Source organism: Sturnira hondurensis, unplaced genomic scaffold (genome assembly GCF_014824575.4).
Source record: "Sturnira hondurensis isolate 20B ecotype Veracruz unplaced genomic scaffold, ASM1482457v3 Scaffold0008782, whole genome shotgun sequence".
In the NCBI taxonomy this organism is placed as follows: Eukaryota; Metazoa; Chordata; class Mammalia; order Chiroptera; family Phyllostomidae; genus Sturnira; species Sturnira hondurensis.
The window spans coordinates 3,530,678-3,550,550 of NW_028081413.1; positions in this window are offsets into that span (position 1 = coordinate 3,530,678).

Sequence of the window (19,873 nt, forward strand, 5' to 3'; positions counted from 1 at the left end):
GTAAATTTCAAGAGCATTTTCATGGAAATTACGATGTTGTTCAGGAGCATCTATTATAGGATTAAAGAATGTGGTGCTGATTCATTTGTGATGGCTATTGCACAGACGGTATTAATATCGTTATATCCTTGAATTCTTTATGTAGTCATCTTAATATTTTTTTACCAAGATCCATTATTTTAAGCCCAACATATGTTTTTAAAATGTATCACCATGTAGATTTGTATCGTCTGTGCCTTTAGTCGTCGGGAGCGTCTGTGTTTGGGTGCACAGTCGTACTGTGTGGGCACCTCTCGTGCTGCAGCGAGAGAAAGCCTGTCTTGCTAGCAGCAGCTTGTATGTTTATCATGTGGGGGCGGCTGCAGGGGCAGATGGTCTCAGTGTCGGTCATTTCCTTTTTTAGGTTTATTTCTCAGTGTCACTCATTTGCACGTTGTATTCCAGCACCTGTAGCACCCAGAGCAAATATGCTATGAGAATGGGCAAGGTGTCTTAGTAAGACAGTTTCGAGCGAACAGTCAAGCCTGGCAAGTGGTGCTTGCTTTCCGGTGGGTGGCTGAAGGCAGTTCAGAGAGATCGTCTTCTCCCTAGAATGTAGGTCTTTGTGTGTATCACCTGGAGGCTGCATTAAACCATTGATTGCTCAGGGCCCCTGCCCCAGGGTTTCTGACTCAGTAGGTCTGAGGGGGAGCTTCACAGTTGATGTTTCTACTTCTAATAAGTTTTCAAGTGACGCTGTTGCGGCTGTTGCAGGGACCACACTTGGAGAACCACTGATCTCCAGACAGATGATACGACTCAGAGACCAGTGGTCTGGCTGCAGATAACCCGTTTACTAGAGCCCATTTAGGGAGGCCTACATGCACCTATAGGAAGTATTTTAAAAAGTGCTTTCTGAACACCTCAGCCAGTTAGGTCCTGATCCTTTGGTAGCTGAGCCCCTTTGAATCTCTCCGAGTACCTGGCTTATATGGATTTACATTGGCAGGAGTGGGGTAGAGTGAGGGAAATGATTGGGATAGAGTTTGGGGAAAATAGCTTGCCAAGTGGTTTTCATCCCTTCTCCTGTTTTATAATTACTGAAAGCACCTCACCTGTTGCTCTCTAATGCCTTAGTGGTTTATGTCAGAGAGCTGCTTAATAATGGAAGACATTTGTTTTTGTCAGCAGCCATTAGCATCTTCAGACTGGGCTGGCTGCTCGAGCACCCGCCATTCCCCGAGCATCCTCTCTGTGACAGATGAGGGAGACCCTTATTTTCCGGAGCCTTTCGTCCACTGTGGGAGGGATGTGTGTGAACTGGTGAAGGGTAAGTGCTGGGGAGAGAAGACCCAAACCTAGGGTGCTGTATGGCACCTGAAGGACTATCGGGGTTCTGTTAAAGAATATCCCCACCCTCAAACCAGAGAGAGAGAGGGGAAGAGAGAGAGAGAGATTGGGAAATCTGAGTAGTCTCAAAGGATCTGCAGAAATTTTATTACTGGAAAATGCTGCTTGTATAGAGTGCTTTCTACAGTGACTTTCTACCCACTTCAAGAACACTCTTGGCATAAAGGAAACCCTGTCATAAGTTCAGTATTTGCTTGGTTAGATTGCGGAAATATTGTTTATTGATATGAATTAAGTATAAAATTAGGGATCATTTGATAATGAAAACAGACAGTGGGGTTAGGATATAGAGAAAATAAATATAAGTGGACCTTTGTAAGTTACTAAGATGCCAATGGTGGGTAGTGGTCATCAAAGTGAACTGTTAAGGTCTATTGCTGTTTAGGAAAAACCTTGAAATGGCCACCTGAGACTTCTTGCTTGTTCTGATCAGAGTTCCTGCAGCTCAGACCCAACAGCTGGGCCCAAATGCCCAAGCAGCTGCTCAGCAGAGTCCATCAAGTTATCTCAAGAGAAGACGCCTGAGACAGGAAAACAGAGTAGGAGTCCTGACAAATGGATCAGCTACCTGAGATAGACCTGAATAGATGGCTATTTTTCCAAAGCATAAGAGGGCCTGCTTCTGCCATTGTTGGCTGGGCAGCCAGGCCAGTTCAGAGCCCAGTGAGGGTCTGAACATTCTCTGTTGGTATGAATGTCCCCACTCAGAACTTCACGAGTGCCCTACATATTTTCCTCACTAACTGTTCTCCCCCTGGGCTGTGGGCTTCCCCTGCCTGTGAGAGAGTGGCAGCTAGGGGCCGTGCAAGCGGCACTAAACTCGTGATCCTTAGTGTTCGTCTTTTCTTTCAGGAACTCCACCCACAGTCAGGGCCTGAAGAAGGGCTGAAGACACACACAGAATGTGCATCCTAAAGTATGGTAAGGGCATGAGCTCAGAGATGAGTGACAGCGTGATACTTTCTTCTGAAAATCTGAACTTTCTACTAGAGACAAGGAGGATTTATTGAATTTTTAAAATAAGGGAATTATATAATAATGTCTGCCTGTATTCGGAAAGTTCTCTCCACGGATGGTATCGAGGCTGCATACAGAGCAGGTAGAAGCTAAGTATAGAACCCCTTTTAACACTAATTTTTTTTCATAGCAAATAGTGGATGAAAGGGATTCCAGTGAATCCATAAAATAAACTTTGATCTATCAAAAATGTGAATTTAACTCCCATATTAAAACTTTAGAGGACTTCCGCCAAGATGGAGGCATAGGTGGAAACACTGTGCCTTCTCCCACAACCAAGTTTGAATACAACAAAGCTTTGGAGAAACAAAGACACAACCAAAGGACAGAAAATTGCATTATACGGAAGTCCGACTACATCTAACCATTCAACGGGACGGTAAGAGGGGCGGAGCCAGCAGCGAGCAGGGTCGGGCAGGACAGGGCCCCCGACCCAGGCGCGCAGGCAGCCGGAACCAGTTGGGGTGCGGGGCAGACTGCGGGCGCATATTCGCGCACAGTGAGACGGACCACACAGGCCCCAGGGGGCGAGGGCTGACGGCAGTGGCACACTCGCGTGCAATGGGACGAAACGCATGGCCCCGGTAACGGCAGCAGCTGCGGCACCAGCACCGGTGAGGGCTGAGGCGGCAGGCGGCAGACAGGATGCCATAGTCCCTCTTTGACCCCGCTCCCACATACAGCGTCACAACCCAGCGACCTAGTTGCCCTGCGCTAGTGAACACCTTAGGGCTCCGATCCTGCTACGGAACAGGCACAAACAGCCCGAAAGATGGTGCAAGAAGAACTCAAAGTCCCAGAGCCGTTAACTCTCAGTGACCGAGAAATTGCCAGCCTCTCAGAAGCACAATTCAAGACACTATTTATCAGGATGCTCACAGAACTGGTAGATTATAGTCACAAATTAGAGGAACATAGTCACAAATTAGAGGAACATATGAAGGCTAAACTAATTGAAATGAAGGGAGATGCACAGGAAACCAATAGTGATGGAAAGGAAATGGGGACTCAAATCAATGGAATGGACCAGAAGGAAGAACAAAATATCCCACCAGAAAGGAATGAAGAAATGAGAATTCAAAAAAATGAGGAGAGGCTTAGGAACCTCCAGGACATCTTTAAACATTCCAACATCCGAATTATAGGGGTACCAGAAGGGGGAAAGAAACAGCCACGAGTGGAAAACGTATTTGAACAAATAATAAAGGAGAACTTCCCCAGTCTGGCAAAGGAAATAGACTTCCAGGAAATCCAGGAAGCTCAGAGAGTCCCAAAGAAGTTGGACCCAAGAAGGAACACACCAAGGCACATCATAATTACATTAGCCAAGACCAAAATGAAGGAGAGAATCCTAGAAGCATCAAGGGATAAGGGGACAGTCACCTACAAAGGAGTACCCATCAGACTGTCAGCGGATTTCTCAAAAGAGACCTTACAGGCAAGAAGGGGCTGGAAAGAAGTATTCCAAGTCATGAAATCCAAAGACCTACAGCCAAGATTGCTTTATCCAGCAAAACTTTCATTTAGAATGGAAGGACAGATAAAGTGCTTCTCAGATAAGGTCAAGTTCAAGGAGTTCATCATCACCAAGCCCTTATTATATGAAATGCTAAAGGGACTTATATAAGAAAAAGAAGATGAAAAATATGAACAGTGAAAGGACAGCAAACACACAGTTATTAACAACCACACCTAAAACAAAAGCAAACCAAGAGGACAGCTAGATCAGGAGTGGAACCATAGAAATGAAGAACACATGGAGGGTTAGAAACAGGGGAGTGGGAGGAGGAGAAGGGGGGAGAAGGCACAGAAAATAGCATAGATGGTAGGTAGAAAATAGGTAGTGGGGAGGGTGAGAATAGTGGGGGAAATATAGAATCCAAAGAACTTGAGACACATGGTTATAAACTAAGGCGGGGAGAATGGTGGGGGAGGGAGGGTGCGGGTGGAGGGGAATGAAGGGGGGGAATAGAACAACTGTAATGGTGTAATCAATAAAATATATTTAAAAAAAAAACTTTATATGTGAATTGACTCCAATATTTAAAACTCGTCACAAGCTCCATATGGCTGAGAAAATGGTCTTCAATTTACTTGACCACCGCCTATCAGTAAAGAAAATAGTTCAAGAATTCTCCTACTTCAATATGTGTATTTATTTATTAGTAAAATATCTTCATACAAAGTCTATATATTAAGTGCTTTAAAAACAAATACACAGGAATTTGAAAGCACAAAATATAAGTAAATATAATCAGAAGTCGTGTTTTCTTTCTAATTTCCAGAGGACCATTGCACGCACATTGGAAGAAGCAGCCCTTGGAAAACAGAGAAGTGGTTCTTTAGCAGGACGTGTCAGCTCCTCATGAAATGACACACAGGCTCCTCCCTTTTCATGGCCGACCACCAGTGCCTCTAAGGCAGGTCTCAGTAGTGGCCTAACCGTGTCTCCCCTCTGGGTCTTTGTTCATGCTAATTTCTTTCTATGAACTGTTACTCTTCCATCACTTTCTTTTCTTTGTTCAGCTCTCTAAAGCATCTGTGTCACACTGTGTGGACTACCTGTACAGAGGTCTCTTCTCCTCCCCTATACAATGAGCTCCTTGAGGGAAACATCTATATCCGAGGCTTTGCTATATTTCCAGTTGAACTAAGCAGACGTATTTGATACACCCCAAGCCACAGATTCAATTGATGCAAATAGAAGATGTATTTGAAGAAATGGAAAGGAGCAAATACAGGGTGGGGGTATATATATATATGTACCACTTTTTTCTCAACTATATTTTTCTGCTAACTATAGACATTTTATGGATTATAAAAAGACATTTCTAGTAGTAATAATAATAAGTTCTAATAATAATAACACTTCATAAATAGGTTTATCCTGATAGATATATCAGACAGACTATTTCTGGATAGTAGTTTAATTGGTAGTTAATCTTACTTGGGACTTCCTTTCAAGGAATAATAATAATAATACCATACATTTATATTTTGATTTATTATTTCTACCTGATTAAACTTAGAATATTGACTCTCAAGTATACTTCCTTCAGTGACCTGACAGATGGGGTAAAACTCTTTTCAAATATAGCAGGCTTTCTGAAAACACTGTCTAAGGAGGTATGTTGCAAGAGAGCTGTCATCTGGGTTAAATAGGTGAGCATGCTGTAAATATTTATCTTACAGGGATGCATCAGCATGTTATAGTTTCCAAAGTTTTCTGATAATAAAATGCCTCCATTCAGGAAACACCTCATTGAACTACCAGGTTCCACAAAGCTTTGAAAAACCCTGACTTAAGGCATTGAAGGCCTGAGAAGGCAAAACCACCAGGTGCATGCTGGAAATATCAGGGAGAAACACTATATAAAGTATATGATTATTTAACCATGGTGCTATGCATTTGAAACTAACACAAAATAATACGAAATGTAAATTATAATTGAAAGAAATTATTTTCAAAATTAAAAAAATAAGGCATAACTAGTTTGGTACTGACAACATGAAATGTTGCTGCTAATATTTTAACAATATTATAGCTCAGCCACTGGCTTTGTAGCACACCCCAGAGAGTACGGTGTTCAGAAGAGAAAAAATTTGATGTACAAATGAAAAAATATCTCTTTACTTGTTAAGTTTTCAAGAAATATTTGTTGATTAAGGTCAATTTCAAAGCATAAGTAGGTCAGGAAAGATAAACCATGGCGACAGAGATTAGGGACATTGCAGTTGAGGGAACCCTGTGAGGACACTGGGTGGGAGCAGGTAAAACTGGGGTGCACAGAGGGCAATGAAATGGCTCTGAAGATTTAAAGACACATGCTAAATCCTGAGTCTTGGCTATTGATGCAAGTACTGGGTTTGCAAAGTTGCAGTCATAGGACTACTGTCTAGAAACTTTCTCTGAGAAACTTGAGAAGCTTTGTAGACCATCATCCTGACTGCTATTTCTGATTTGTTTGCAACTGTTTCATGAATAAGTAAAGAGAACCGTCTTTCTGGGTAACCCTTCTTGTTACCATTTGTGTGTGACTTACCTTCTTCCCACATGGGCTATGAGTTCTTCCTGAGCACAGATCATGTCAAAGACATTAAGACATTTCATTTATTGGCTACAAAGATTCCTGGCCAAGAAGGTGCTGTAGAAATTCATTAATGATGAACAAAAAAACTGTGGTATAATTAAGAAGTTGACTGGCCTTTATTTCTAGCTTCTAGGGAAAAAAACTCTTAATCCTTGGAATTTCCTGAGGAGTAGAATTTGTTATTCGTTATTCATGAGCCCCTTGGATCACATATAATAGTGTATTCTGATGAGATGACTCCTCATGATCCCCCCGATAGCTTTAGGATGGAGGATGGTCATTCTGGAAAGAGCAGCCCTGTGATTTGAGGATTGGAACTTTGAGCTACTTTCTATTACTAGACAACCTACTCTCCGGGGAAGGAAGGGACTCAAGATTTAATTTAATCACTGGTCAATGAGTAAACCAAACATACCTATACAATTGCAATCCCCCTACAGATAGAAAACTCCAGACAACAAAGCTCAGTTGGAGCTTGCTGGTTGGTGAACGTATCAATGTGTCTGATGGGTGACGGGTCCTCATTCTATCGGGAGAGGACCAGAGAGCTCTACATTCAGGATCCTCTCAGACCTCACCCTATTTGTCGCTTCCTTTAGATGACCTTGATCTATAGTCTTGATGACAAAGTTGTATCCTAAGTATAGTACATTCCTGGGCACTGTGAGTGGTTCTAATGAATTACTAAATCTGAGAGAGTTATGGGGACCCCCCAAGTTTACAGCCATTTGGTAAGACTGCTGACAGTTTGTGGACCCCTAAAAACATTGCTAGTGTCTGAAGTAAAGCAGTTTATGGAGGACTGAACCCTTAACTTATAGGGTCTGTGCCAACTCTATGTGGTCTGTGCCAGAATTATTTTCTAGGATGCTAGCAAAGTTTTATTTCTTTAAATTGTTTTTTTCAATTGCAGTTTACATTCAATATTATTTTGTATTAGTTCAGGTGCACAACATCGTTGTTTGATAATCATATACTTTGCAAAGTGGTCCTCCCCTATATTTCCAGCACCCAATGGGCAACATACATACTTATTATTATATTATTGACCATATTTCCTGTGCTGCACTTTACATTCCTGTGACTACTCTGTGACTATTTTGTAACTACCAATTTTTTCATGTTTTTCACTTGGTCCCTACACACCTCTCCCCTCTGGCAACCGTCAGTCTGTTGTATATGTCTATATGTCTGTTTCTGTTTTCTTTGTTCTTTAGATTCCACATATAAGTGAAATTATATGGTATTTGTCTTTTTCTGACTGGCTTATTTCACTTAGCCTAATACCCTCTAGAGCCCAAAATTTAATTGCAGTTCACCAGTGGGTATCAAAAGATGAATCAACAAAAGAACATTGGTATTATGATTCCCTGAGGAGCACTCTTGCTTTTAGGGGCAGGGACACTCTTATTTCTTCTGCTATTGTTCCACCCTCACATCTTACATAGTGCATTAGATACTCAAGGTGGTTGCTCAATGTGTGTGCTGTGCAGAATTAGATGTGTCAAACACTGTGATCCTACGACCAAGGATTAATCCAATCTCAAGTGAACACACAAAGCAAAAATAGAAAGCTGTCATTGTTAATGGATTTTATACACCTGACTTCGGAAGTGATTGGAACCTAGTCATGCCATGCTTGCTGTGTCTCAGTACTTATTTATTCCATATGCACTTGAGTATACGCTTCAAAAAGATACAGAAAAAAAAACGTTAAGTATGCCATGAGTAAGGTTCAGGATCGGAATTCAGTTTCTGGATTTCTGATCTGGGAAATGATCATTCAAATGGTCAGGACTGGGAAAGTGAGCTGAGTCCTGCCCTAGATCTTTTAGGTGGCTGAGTGCACCGAACTGGAGTGTTTGCCTCCAGGAGTCAGGCCCCAGGGAACAGCTCTGAGGAAGCCACCCAACACTGTGCCTCAAGTACAAGATCCAAAGAGTGTTCTTTCCATTTTGGGAACCTCCAGGAAGGTTTCACCTGATAGCACAATTCTCTTGGATTTGCCTGTTTTCCAGAGGTGAATCATCCTTTTAAAGGACTCTCGTTTGGATCTTAACAATCTCCCATTGGCTTACCCCTTTGCTTTCTTATTTGTCCTCCTCTTCTTCCTCTTACTTCCTTCTCTGCCTTCTCTGTCTCTCTTTCTCTTTAACCTCTGACCACGTGGGCCTTTCCTTGTTTCCGTTTTGCTTTCAACTGCCCTATCGTTCTCCTCATGGGGCACTTAAGACTGCTCCACTTCGGTTGTCTTCACATGCAGAGTCCTTCAGTTTCTCAGTAAGAAACATGGCCTCCAGGTTCCAGAACAGTTGTTAGGACCCTTCCTAGAACACTCAATTTCATAACAATCCTTACCAGGTATGAAGGATTATTATGCAAGTTTGAAATTGACATTTGTTTCATCGGCAAAGAACCAGAACTGACCAAGGTCAGCATCATACTCTTTATCTTATGACCTCCTTAAATTAACTACTTGAAGAACCTCAACTTATATCCAAAAGAATTGCTTTGGGATAAGTTTATAAATGGTCTGACAAAGCCACACAGTAAAAAATACTTATGCACCACACCTTTAAAGCCAATTATAACTTACTAAAGTGTTCACAGAAGGATAGTGTGTTTCTAAAAATCACACATTCTGCCTCTGTAGGTATCATGAGAGGGCATTTCACTGGGCAAATGGCATTTACAAATTCTGATTGGCATTTCCTTCTTTGTTGAAAAGTGAACCTAGCTCAGTTTGCAGCAAACATGACAATAGGCTGTGCAAATGTATGTCTAAAATGCAGCTTTGTGGGGGTCGAACACTCAAGCTTATACGAGATAGCATCAGTTTCAGGTCAAAGTGCTGTTCTTAAATGATCAGTAGAGAACAGAAAAAAGGCATTGAAGTGACCTTGCTGAGGGTCTAAAAACTGCACCGAAGCCTTTTCTGCATGATTAAGTGAGCAGAATCTTAGATTAGCTAAAAGCAGTGCAGAAACATAATGAGTTCACTTATTTTGGAGCATTTAATAACAGTTATAGACAGTTATGTGATCAGGCGGAGTTATGACTTATTCATTCTTTCATTGCTATTAAAATTACTGCATTTGAGGTTTTTAAAGTCATTGAAATAAAAAAAAGTCTGATTTATGTTAGGAGAATTTAGCTTGCCCTTTGGTCTTTCAGTTTTTAAATGATATAATTAGACTTTTTAAAGACCATTCTAAAAGCATTATTAGCATTTTGTATAGCAGAAAGTAAATGCATGTTTTGTGGATAGTTTAATTTTAAAAGGGATAATAATACTTGATCCAGACAGTGATATTCATATATTATTAAGGAAAGATTATTTTGTATGAAATTTCTCAAAAGGCAATTGTATAATTTTAGTAATAGACTATACAGAATATGTGTGGATTTTGCTGTGTGTACACACAGATACTCTCCTTTTAATGCACTCTCTAATTTCATTTTGAATGGACATTACAAAGACATGGACATAATACAACACAGCTTTCCTCCCATTTGGGAAAGCAAAGATGGGAAGAGAAAGTACAAGAGGATGTATTAACTCATGACCTTTAGCATATTTCCTCCAAAATTACAGAGCCATCTATCAGCCTGGGGGGAGAAAGCTTGCTTTAATCATAACAAAGAGATTGCAGGTGGTTTGAATTAGCAGTCAACAACAATCATTAATAAATTATTTTCGAGGAATATGGAAATGCCATGGATACATCAACATTTCAATATGATTCTCCTCTTAAACTTTTCTTACGCATTTCATTGTATGCAGATACCATCTTCTGTCCAAATGGTTCCAAATTGGACATTGCTTCCACTTTCGAGTGGGTTATTGCACCATGCATAAAAAGCACAGAGAAACATATCTCACAATGAATCTGTGAAATAAAGTGCTGATTTTAGTTGGACACTACAGCAGGATTATTTGATATAAACAGCTTTGCCCATAAAAGTGAGCTGAGTACAGTCTTCTAAATAACAGCTATTTGTGGTGTGTGTTTTGTAAACATTTTAGATATTTCTTTTGGAAGCTCAAAATGCATTGCACTATGTTATTGAAGGATGTAAATTGAAAAATACATTATTGAAGAGTGAACACAAAGAAGCCCCTTAAATAGCCAGCAATGGATGATTACGTAACAATGGGAAACTGTAACCCACCCCACCATTTTCTTGGCATTGTTTCACTAAGTGCTGACTCTAACTAATACGTGCCTTACAGATGAACAGCATATTTGTATATGAATCATAGGAACTAGTTTCAAAAGATAAAGACCCCAACATTCAGGAATCTCAGCTCTGGGAGATTTGCTAACCTTCATCCATGAGGCCAGGCTGACAGGAAGCTAGGATGAATCCAGGATGACTAAACCAAGATGATGCACACCGGATCATCACTCGCCTCCTTGCAATGGACTGTGCTAGTCTGCACGTAGAGAACTTTGCAACCTCCTCCCCTAATCTCTTTGTTCTGTTCCCCTCTCCCTCCTAATAAGAAACCTCTGCTTCCAATGAGAGGTGGAGACAGGCTTTAGGACACGTGTTCCCCGCCTTCCAGGAGATGGGCTTTTTGACGTGAGTCCCCCATCTTCCAGGAGGTGGACTTTGAGACATGAGTCCCCCATCTTCTAGGAGATGGGCTTTGTGATGCGTGCCCCCTATCTCCCAGATGGCCAGCATCTGCAAATAAGCCACTTTCCTTTACATCAGCACTTGCCCCTCTAGTATTGGCTTTCCCAGTGGCAGGCAGCTGGACCTGCGTTTCGGTCACAGTTTCTCATGGCGATAAATGAATGGTCCAACTTGTATCACTTAAACCATGACTACACACACTTTTAGGAATATGCATGTTTATACTTCTGCATTTTATTTGGATGCATTGACATTTAATTATTAAAGTTTCCCTTCCACCTGAGTGACTCTGGCCAGTTCTTAGCTAGTCTGCAATAGCTAGGTGATCAGCAGTGCTGTGCGTCCTAGTTAATTAATTGAGACAGACAGGTGTCACAGTTTACAGGAAGGCAAGGCCCGGTTACCCGGGTAGCAACTGATGGGTCAGAATTGCAGATCTCTAGTGACTTCACACCACCGGCAGTGTTTGAGGCGGTTCTTCTGAAAACACCCTCACAGTTTCCTGACAGCGATGTTAGCTCCTCCCCTGAACGTTTCTGAAGGAAGGAGATGGACTGCAAACCCCTGACAGGAGGATGCTGCGAGGGCGGGGGGTGGGGCCCCTGAGGCAGCCTCCCTCTGATGCAGTGCAGATTTTTGTCCGCTAGAGACTGATCTCTGCCCAGTAAACATGTTGCCTAAGGTTTCACAGTTCAGACTTGAACTATGGTCTCAGAGGTGAGAGGCTAGCATTTCATCCACTAAGCTATTTAGTCTTTTCCTTTGAAGGAAGATTGATTTTAAAAAAGCTATTAACCTTCAGTGATTTATCTCATCAGATCATTTTCATTTTCTTCTGCTTATAATAAGACTATACTATTACATAGTTTTATTCTTCAGTTAATTCAACAAGACTATCTGAAAGGGAGGTACGCGAGAAACAGAAAGAAGGCAGAGGTAATAGAAAATTATCAGCAACACTGAAATGAAAATGTTAACAGGAAAAACAAAAGAAACTGAGAAAACGTTATTGCAGATCTTAGATGTAATCACGTAAGACATAATGGGTCTATGTAACCCAGTTTAACAGAAAAACCTTCTGAATGTCACGTTGATTCTGAGGCCATACACCTGCTAATGACACAGGCACCACCTTCCCTCCTTTAGTGAAGAGACAAAGGGGCAGGTTTCATTTTTTGCAGTGACTAAAATATAAGCTAAGGAACCAGCGGTAATTAATTCACATTGAATACATATTCAGAGGTGCACAAGAAAGAGCAATTTTCAAGGAAATTGCATTAAACACATTCTGTTCTGAGCCTGAAATTAGACATTTTATCTATTTTTAGTGAAAAAATGTGAAAAATGTGTTAAACAGTAAACCTGTTCTGTTGCCTTATCCCAAACCCCTTTAAAGTGAACTAGAAATGGGTCGCTTTTCGTACTGAATCATGTTTGATTTATTGCATTATATTGATTGAGTTTCTACTTCAGAAAAGTGTTACATTTTGAGAATAATGTGTTAGCATTAATGACTTTAATTAATTCTTCATAACTTTATGACAGACACTAATCTACATTTCTTCTGGAGCACCTGATAGCAAAAGACGTTCTGGCATTTTCATTTTTTTTCCATGTATACGCCAGGCCGAGCAAGAATGGTGAATGTAGGGACCCAGCATGAGGTAGGCACCTGTTTCGAGGAGTAAGGGTTCCCCTTGCCTCCACCCCACCCCACTCCACCCCTGACACTCAGGTATGCACATGGAAAGCCAGGCTGAAGGCTTATAATAACATTTCAGTATCTGATGAGGTGAAGCAACAATAGACATCGGTCTTTGCCATTTTCTGGGCTTATTGAACACATGGTTGAAATTCCTTTTGTTTCTGGTACTGCGAGTTTTTTCAAACTGGTGTTTGGGCAGGTGAGGCTGGCTTAACAGTGGCAAGTTCTGACAACTGATTCTAAAGAAATCTAAAAAATATAGCTTGTCAGGCTCCTGTTCTATATTTCCTGAGCTGGTAAGTAAGGATACCATGGAAGTAGATTTGAAACTGGAGGACTAAAGGACTAGAAAAATATTTGTGGTAACAACGTCTACCTTTTTTTGAGCAAACAAAAGTGACAATAAAGTAACTCTTTGGTAGCTGGTTATAAATCCCCTTCCTAAATATCTCATAGTGTACAATGACTAGGGTGTACAGTATTGTTTTTTCAGCTTTTTCAGTATAGCTCTAATTTCCTCATCCAGTTTTAGTTTAATGCAAACACACTTCATAATTGCTTTTCTGTAGCTGCTCCTCTGGGATTGATATTTGCAAATGAATTGTGATGGGGGTTTGGAAAGCAAGGCTAGTGTTCAGAGCTAAGGAAATAACAAGGAGATAAAAGTAGTGATTCATTCAACTCCAGCGTTCAGCTTTAAGAAAAGGGCGAGTTTTGACTTTGAGAAGGGGGCAAAAACCAAGAGGGCTGACCGTTGCTCCTTATTCCCAGCTTTTCTTTGGTTCAACTCAGGTTGCAACTTTGGTTGCAACCCAGAAGAGAATTCTGGGTTGCAGTCTATTGCCTCACTGTTTATCTTGATTCTGTAACGTTCGGAATTCTTTCAGTTCTGCCCCTCTCCTACCCCAAGCCTACGAAAATACCTGTTCTTGTTGGATTTCCCGAGTATGACTCCTTGCATGATGGTATCAAAGACACAATATTCTTGCACCTCTTGGTTATTTTCTTTACCTCATCTCCAAGGAAAAGGAGGGGTAAAAGTGGTAGATAAGCCAAAATGGTCAATTGCCATACATCTGTGATCTTTAGAAAATTGAAAAAATGTTTGGCCAAATAAGGTTTTTTGGATTTGGCTACTTATGATAGAGTATCCTGTCAAAAAATCTGTAAGTTGCACTTTGCTACAGAATTTATATTTTTACAGTGTTCAAATTATTTCTTCAGATACAACAACACAATGGACCATCATGAAAAAGTGTTAGTAATAGCAAATAAAATAATGGTTAGCTGGGCTTTACTGATACATCTTAACATAGTCTCCCATCCCAGGTATGAAATTGCAGATTATAATCAAAGTATTAAAATGTATTAGAAGATAGTGAAAAAGTGCCGAACGAAACCTGAGAGATACACATGCAATTTCTCTTTTTGCTGTATTAGTCAATGCACATTTTTTACCCCTTTCTGCTTACATCCATCAAAAGGTATTTATAGAGAGAGAATAGATTAAAAAATAAGACGTAAACCTCAGTTGATCAGTGATCTTATTTATTTTAAACTCTAAGCAGAACTAGCAAGAAAGATAGAAAAGTAAGATCTGGGGGTCCCAATGTCTCAAATCAAACAAACTTCAAAACCTGCCACCTACTTGGCTAAGAGCTTGGGTACGAGGTCACAGGGCTTTGAGGGGCTAAAGTTCTAATGGTTTAGGGTTTTTGTCTTACTCTCTCTGCTCTTTGCACCAGCCATGCATCAGAGGAAACTTCAGTTCCTTATGGAGTTCCTAATTCCTGGCCGTAGATCTGATTCTTTACCCTGCCCGTTTCTCTGTGTGCACATACACCTCGTCTCCATTTCCCCAGCTTTCGATAGCACAACTTGTTTTCTGCTTTGGATTTTTCCTTAGTTGTCTTCATGACTACAAAGTTCTTCATAGGTGACAATGCAGGTGTTCCTTCCATCATTCTTTCAACCTGCATCAGGCCTTTTGGTTACATATCGTCCCTCCTGAATTTACCCAGTTCAAATATATACTAGCGGATCTTGCCCCTGCTGCTCTGTAGGACATGTTCTTGTATGATTTGCCCCAGTCCCAAAGGGACAGTCTCTAAACCACTGTGTAGCACCAGTGGTTTAGAAGGGACTGACTCCATCAAATAAAAAGTGCAAAAATATTTATGAACCAAATTTTAATAACTTTTTAATGAAGCTATTAGGGTTAGATGTTAAGATGCTCACTTTTGCCCAAAAAACTTCGGTAGGATTATTTTTGGAAACTCTGAGTCCGATGCGCTGCAGAATTAAGCTCCCTTTCCCTTCTTCCCCACTGATGCTAGCTAGACACATGCTGAAGGAGCCTCTATTTGGCTGCCGTGTAAAGTCATTTAACTGTTCTTGGCAGAGTCTTGATGGCACTGGTTAAACCTACCACTTACGCTAAAGAGCATTGAACTTCATTTAAGTAACAAATGAAAGAGGGAATCTATTTCTAGTCTTTTTCATTTCTCTATTGAAAACCAGCATGATCTGAAGAACGCAAAATGATTAATTTGTGACCATACAGAATGGGAAGTAATAGAGTGCCATGTAGTTGGGTTTTTTTTCCTCTTAAAGGGAAACAAGAAATGTATCATGCTTGCCATAAACTAGAAAGGTTAAAACAATAAATCACAAAATCCTTCATTTGCTTTCTCACATGACTTTTACTGTTGTGTCTTAGTTTGTTTGGGCTGCTATAACAAAACACCACAGACTGAGTAGACACTTATTGCTCACAGTATTGGAGGTTGGAAGATCAGGGTGCCAGCATAGTTGGGTGAGGTCTTTCTTCTGGTGACACACTTGACTGTCACCTCACATGGTGGGAGGGGCCAGGGGTGGGGGCCACCCTCTCTGGGGTATGTAGGAGAACTAGTGTCATTCAGGAGGTTCCTACCCTCAGGACTTAATCACCCCAAAGGCCCCAAATGCTAATACCATTACCTTTGGGGGCTGGAATTTTGACATAATACTTTGTGAGGGATATAACCATTCAGACCATAGCATAATGAAAATTAATATTGACTCATTTTTAACCAAATCATAGTTCTACTACTACACCTCTTGCTATTTCTTGATAGTAATTGGTATATTTTCTATGTTGAGTATAATTTTTGACCTCTGTTTCCAGGCAGAGTTCTGAAGGGCAATATTTCTGGTGTCTGATTCAATTAGTGAGTTAGACAGTAGCTCAGAAGGTATGTATTGAACACCTACCAGGTTCCAAGCTGCACTGAGTCTAGGTGGTATTCATCATTCAGGTCACAGAGATATCCAACCAATGTGTGCTGTCTCTAGTCCCAACTGAACACGATTTCAAGGCCATTTCTTTCTGCTTCTGACAAGTCTGAATTTCTTCTACCTTCTTGCAAGAAATTCAGACCTGATATTTTCTTCCTACTTTTTTACATATTTCATATCTTATTTGGAGTTGTAACAGTCTGGAAGCTGGGTATGGTTTTTCTCATTTTACTGAGCATTTAAAAGGTATTTCTCAGGGGTCCCACTTAACTCTAGATGAATAATTGACAGTGCAAATCAAACATATACGATGTGATCAAGAGCAAAAACCACTCCAGGTGGACAGGTTACAACCTTGTAAGTTTTCCTACTAACAATTTCATTGGACTGGAGCGCTCTCCTCCCTAGTGAGATGACCCACACTGACCCAGTTGACAGATTGGGCCCCACTTGGTCTGTGATTGTTGAGTTTAGCCTAATCTTTAAATTATCCTCCTATGTTATAGTCCTCAATTTCCAGCTTCCAAAAAAGGATGATTCCTCCACTCTCACACTCATAATGCAAACTGGCCATGCTTGAAATGAAAGGTTATTGATGGAAATTAAGAATTGCTTATGGCAGCACAAAGACCCATGCTCAAAGACAGGTGCAAATAAATGATGATTTAAGAGCCTGGTGAGTTTGACTGTTTACCCGAAACGGCTCTGCAAATATTGCCTGTGGAAGTTTATTTTTCATCTGGCCTTTACCTGTTCCTCTTTTATGGGCATGGAAAGTGAACATGAGGCTAAGAAAAGCAATGAAAAAAGAAAACAAAACTATAAACCATATTAATTAAAGGCTTGTCTTTGACCGTAAGTGGCAGATGTATTTGTGCAGGGTGATTTTGTCCTGGTTACAAAAGCATCGGTGCAATATTCTGCCCATGCTCTCAGTGGTCTCTCAGACAGAGGGAACTTGTGAGTGCTAAGCACACAAATGATATGTGCAGCTTTCAGTGCTGTTTCCAATCAAATGTTTGAAAGTAGTGTACAAAAGTAACCTGATCAGAGTAATATTTTCCCCTTGATGAAATAAAATAGAAGAGCTTAACCATGTGAGAGTAACGAATAGGTAACCATATTCAGAATATTAAGCATCGTTGCTTTTGATAAAGGTCTAACCTCTTTAAAAGTGTAGAAACAAATGCCTTAGAATACTATATATGTGTTTTACCTAATTGTACCCAGACAAAAATCTGTAATTCAGATGTTTTTACTTCTGTTTTTTCCATTTGCCGTTCTTGGAGTTTCTTTACAGTGTGTCTACTTCCCATAGCGTTTTCCCATTTTTGCTTGCCTGGCTCAGCCTCTGCCCTCTGACTGGTCCTCTTGTCCTCCTGTGGTCATCTCCCAAGAACATGATTGCACCTCGCCATCTGCACACCAACACACCACCTCCCCAACCTTCAGATTTGGTGACTCCAGCCACTTTTATTTTAAGATTTTATTTTTCTATGGAGAAGAGAAGAGAAGGAGAAAGAGAGAGAAATATCAGTGTGTGAGGGAAACACTGATTGGTTGCATCTTATGTACCCACAAGTGGGGACTTGGCCCATAACCCAGGCATGTGCCCTGACTGGAAATCGAACTGGCGGCCTTTTGGTTCATAGTTTGATGCTCAATGCACTGAGCCATACTAGCCAAGGTGACTCCAACTGCATATCATCTCGGTTTCACTCAACCCCTGCTCCACTCTCTGCTCCAACTTTGACCTTTTGCCTTCTTTCTACCCCCACTTCCAAGGTATAACTTTCTTCTCAGGCTGTGTCTTGATTCTGCTCATTTCCTTCATTGTCTTCCAGCTTCTCATCCACTGCCTAAACCCCCTGTTTTCTGGTTCTACCCAGCCACTTCACAGAAACTCTTTTTCCAAAAATCGCTAATGACCCAGATGTCAAATTCAATGATACCTATACACCTTCTGACAATTTGACCTTCTGACTCCACAATACGTTTTCCTTGTTCTTTTTTCTACTCTTGAAATTCTGACAGCGGTTTGCTGGTGAATGTCTAACAACTCTCTTTCTAGAGGAAGGAAAAAAAGCTCTGATGTATAGTGTTTTCTGATTTCCATGGTGTAATTACTCTCACCACAGGCAATTTCAGGTTACTAATGTGACATGATGAAATGCAGATTTGAGAAGATATGTGAGCAGTTCTTTTTCAATGGATGAAAGCTGATTCCAATGTACCACCAAGTCTTGGTCCCCTGTTGTTAGTCTGGCCCTCAACACAGGAATTCTCTGAAGGAATGATTTACAAATTGGAGTGAGTGTATTCTGTGGTTTCTACAAGATAATTTGCAAGTGTGTGAAAAAAGCATATTAGAAATTATACTTATATTTTTAGCTTGTCTTTTCTAAGTTTTTACTAATGTGTATTTCATTATGAACAGATTCTATTAGTATAGTTTACATCTGATGTATGACATTATTATATGTGTGTGTGTAAATAGCACTTATTGGAATGTTGCTATGTATGGTTAGGTTATTTAATCCTAACTACAATCCTATAAAATTTGTACTGAATTCAAAAGAATTAAGAAATTAGCTCAAGAAAAAGTATTATTTATTTATTTATTAATTTATTTATCTATCTTTAGAGGGGAAGGGAAGGAGAGAAGGAGAGAAATATCAATGTATGGTTGCCTCTCTTGAGTCCCCTGCTGGGAAGTGACCTGCAACCCAGGCATGTGCCCTAACTGGGAACTGAACTGCAATCGTGTGGTTCGCAGGCCTGTGCTCAATCCACTGAGCTACACCAGCCAGGGCAGAAGAAGTATAATTTAAAAGTACCTACATATATGGATGGTGCATTCTCCTTTTTTAAAACTGATGTGTTAAGTGATCCAAAAAATTTGGAGGTTGTGATCTGAAGCTTGACTTGCTTTTCATTTACGTCTACCAGATAAACCCAAATGCACTGAGGATTTTAACAGCCATTCGTAAACATTTGATCTCCATTGTTTTTCCTCCAGCCCTAGACAGTTTCGGACCCAAATTTCTAAAGCCCTCTAGTAAGCAGTCCAATATGTTAAAGACTACTTACTAGAAGTCTTACATTATGAGAAGATTTCAGGGCTTATGTGTTGTGTTTCTGCTAGCATAGTTGAGTCTAATTATAAATCACAGGGGAAGAGGGGAAGGACTCACATGAACAAGTATAAAGGATACATGGACAATAATTAAGGTGGGGGGCAGACATGGGAGGGAGATGGGGAGCACTGGGGGGGGCAGGGCTGGGAATATAAGACAGAAAACTGTACTTGAACAAGAATTAAATTTTAAAAAAAGTTTAAATTTCTAGAACAATGTCAAATATATAATCTTTTTAAAAATTTTTATCTATCTATTTATTTATTTATAGAGAGAAGGGAAGAAAGGGAAAGAAATACTGATTGGTTGCTTCATGCACAACCCCAGCCAGGAACCTGGCCCACTACCTAGGCATGTGCCCTGACTGGGAATAAAACCAGTGACCTCTTGGTTTGTAGGTCAGTCTTCAATCCACTGAGCCACACCAGCCAGGGCCAAAGATATAATTTTAGAAGATATCACTTACTGCAATATATATTTCTAAAAAACTATTTTGTAGGGCTCTAAAAAGTTAAATCAAATACATTTCTGGACTTCAGTTTCCAAAAGAGTTGGACTTAATGGTGGTTTCTTTGAAACTTTTTTTGTCCTGGATTCCTGGTGGTACCCCA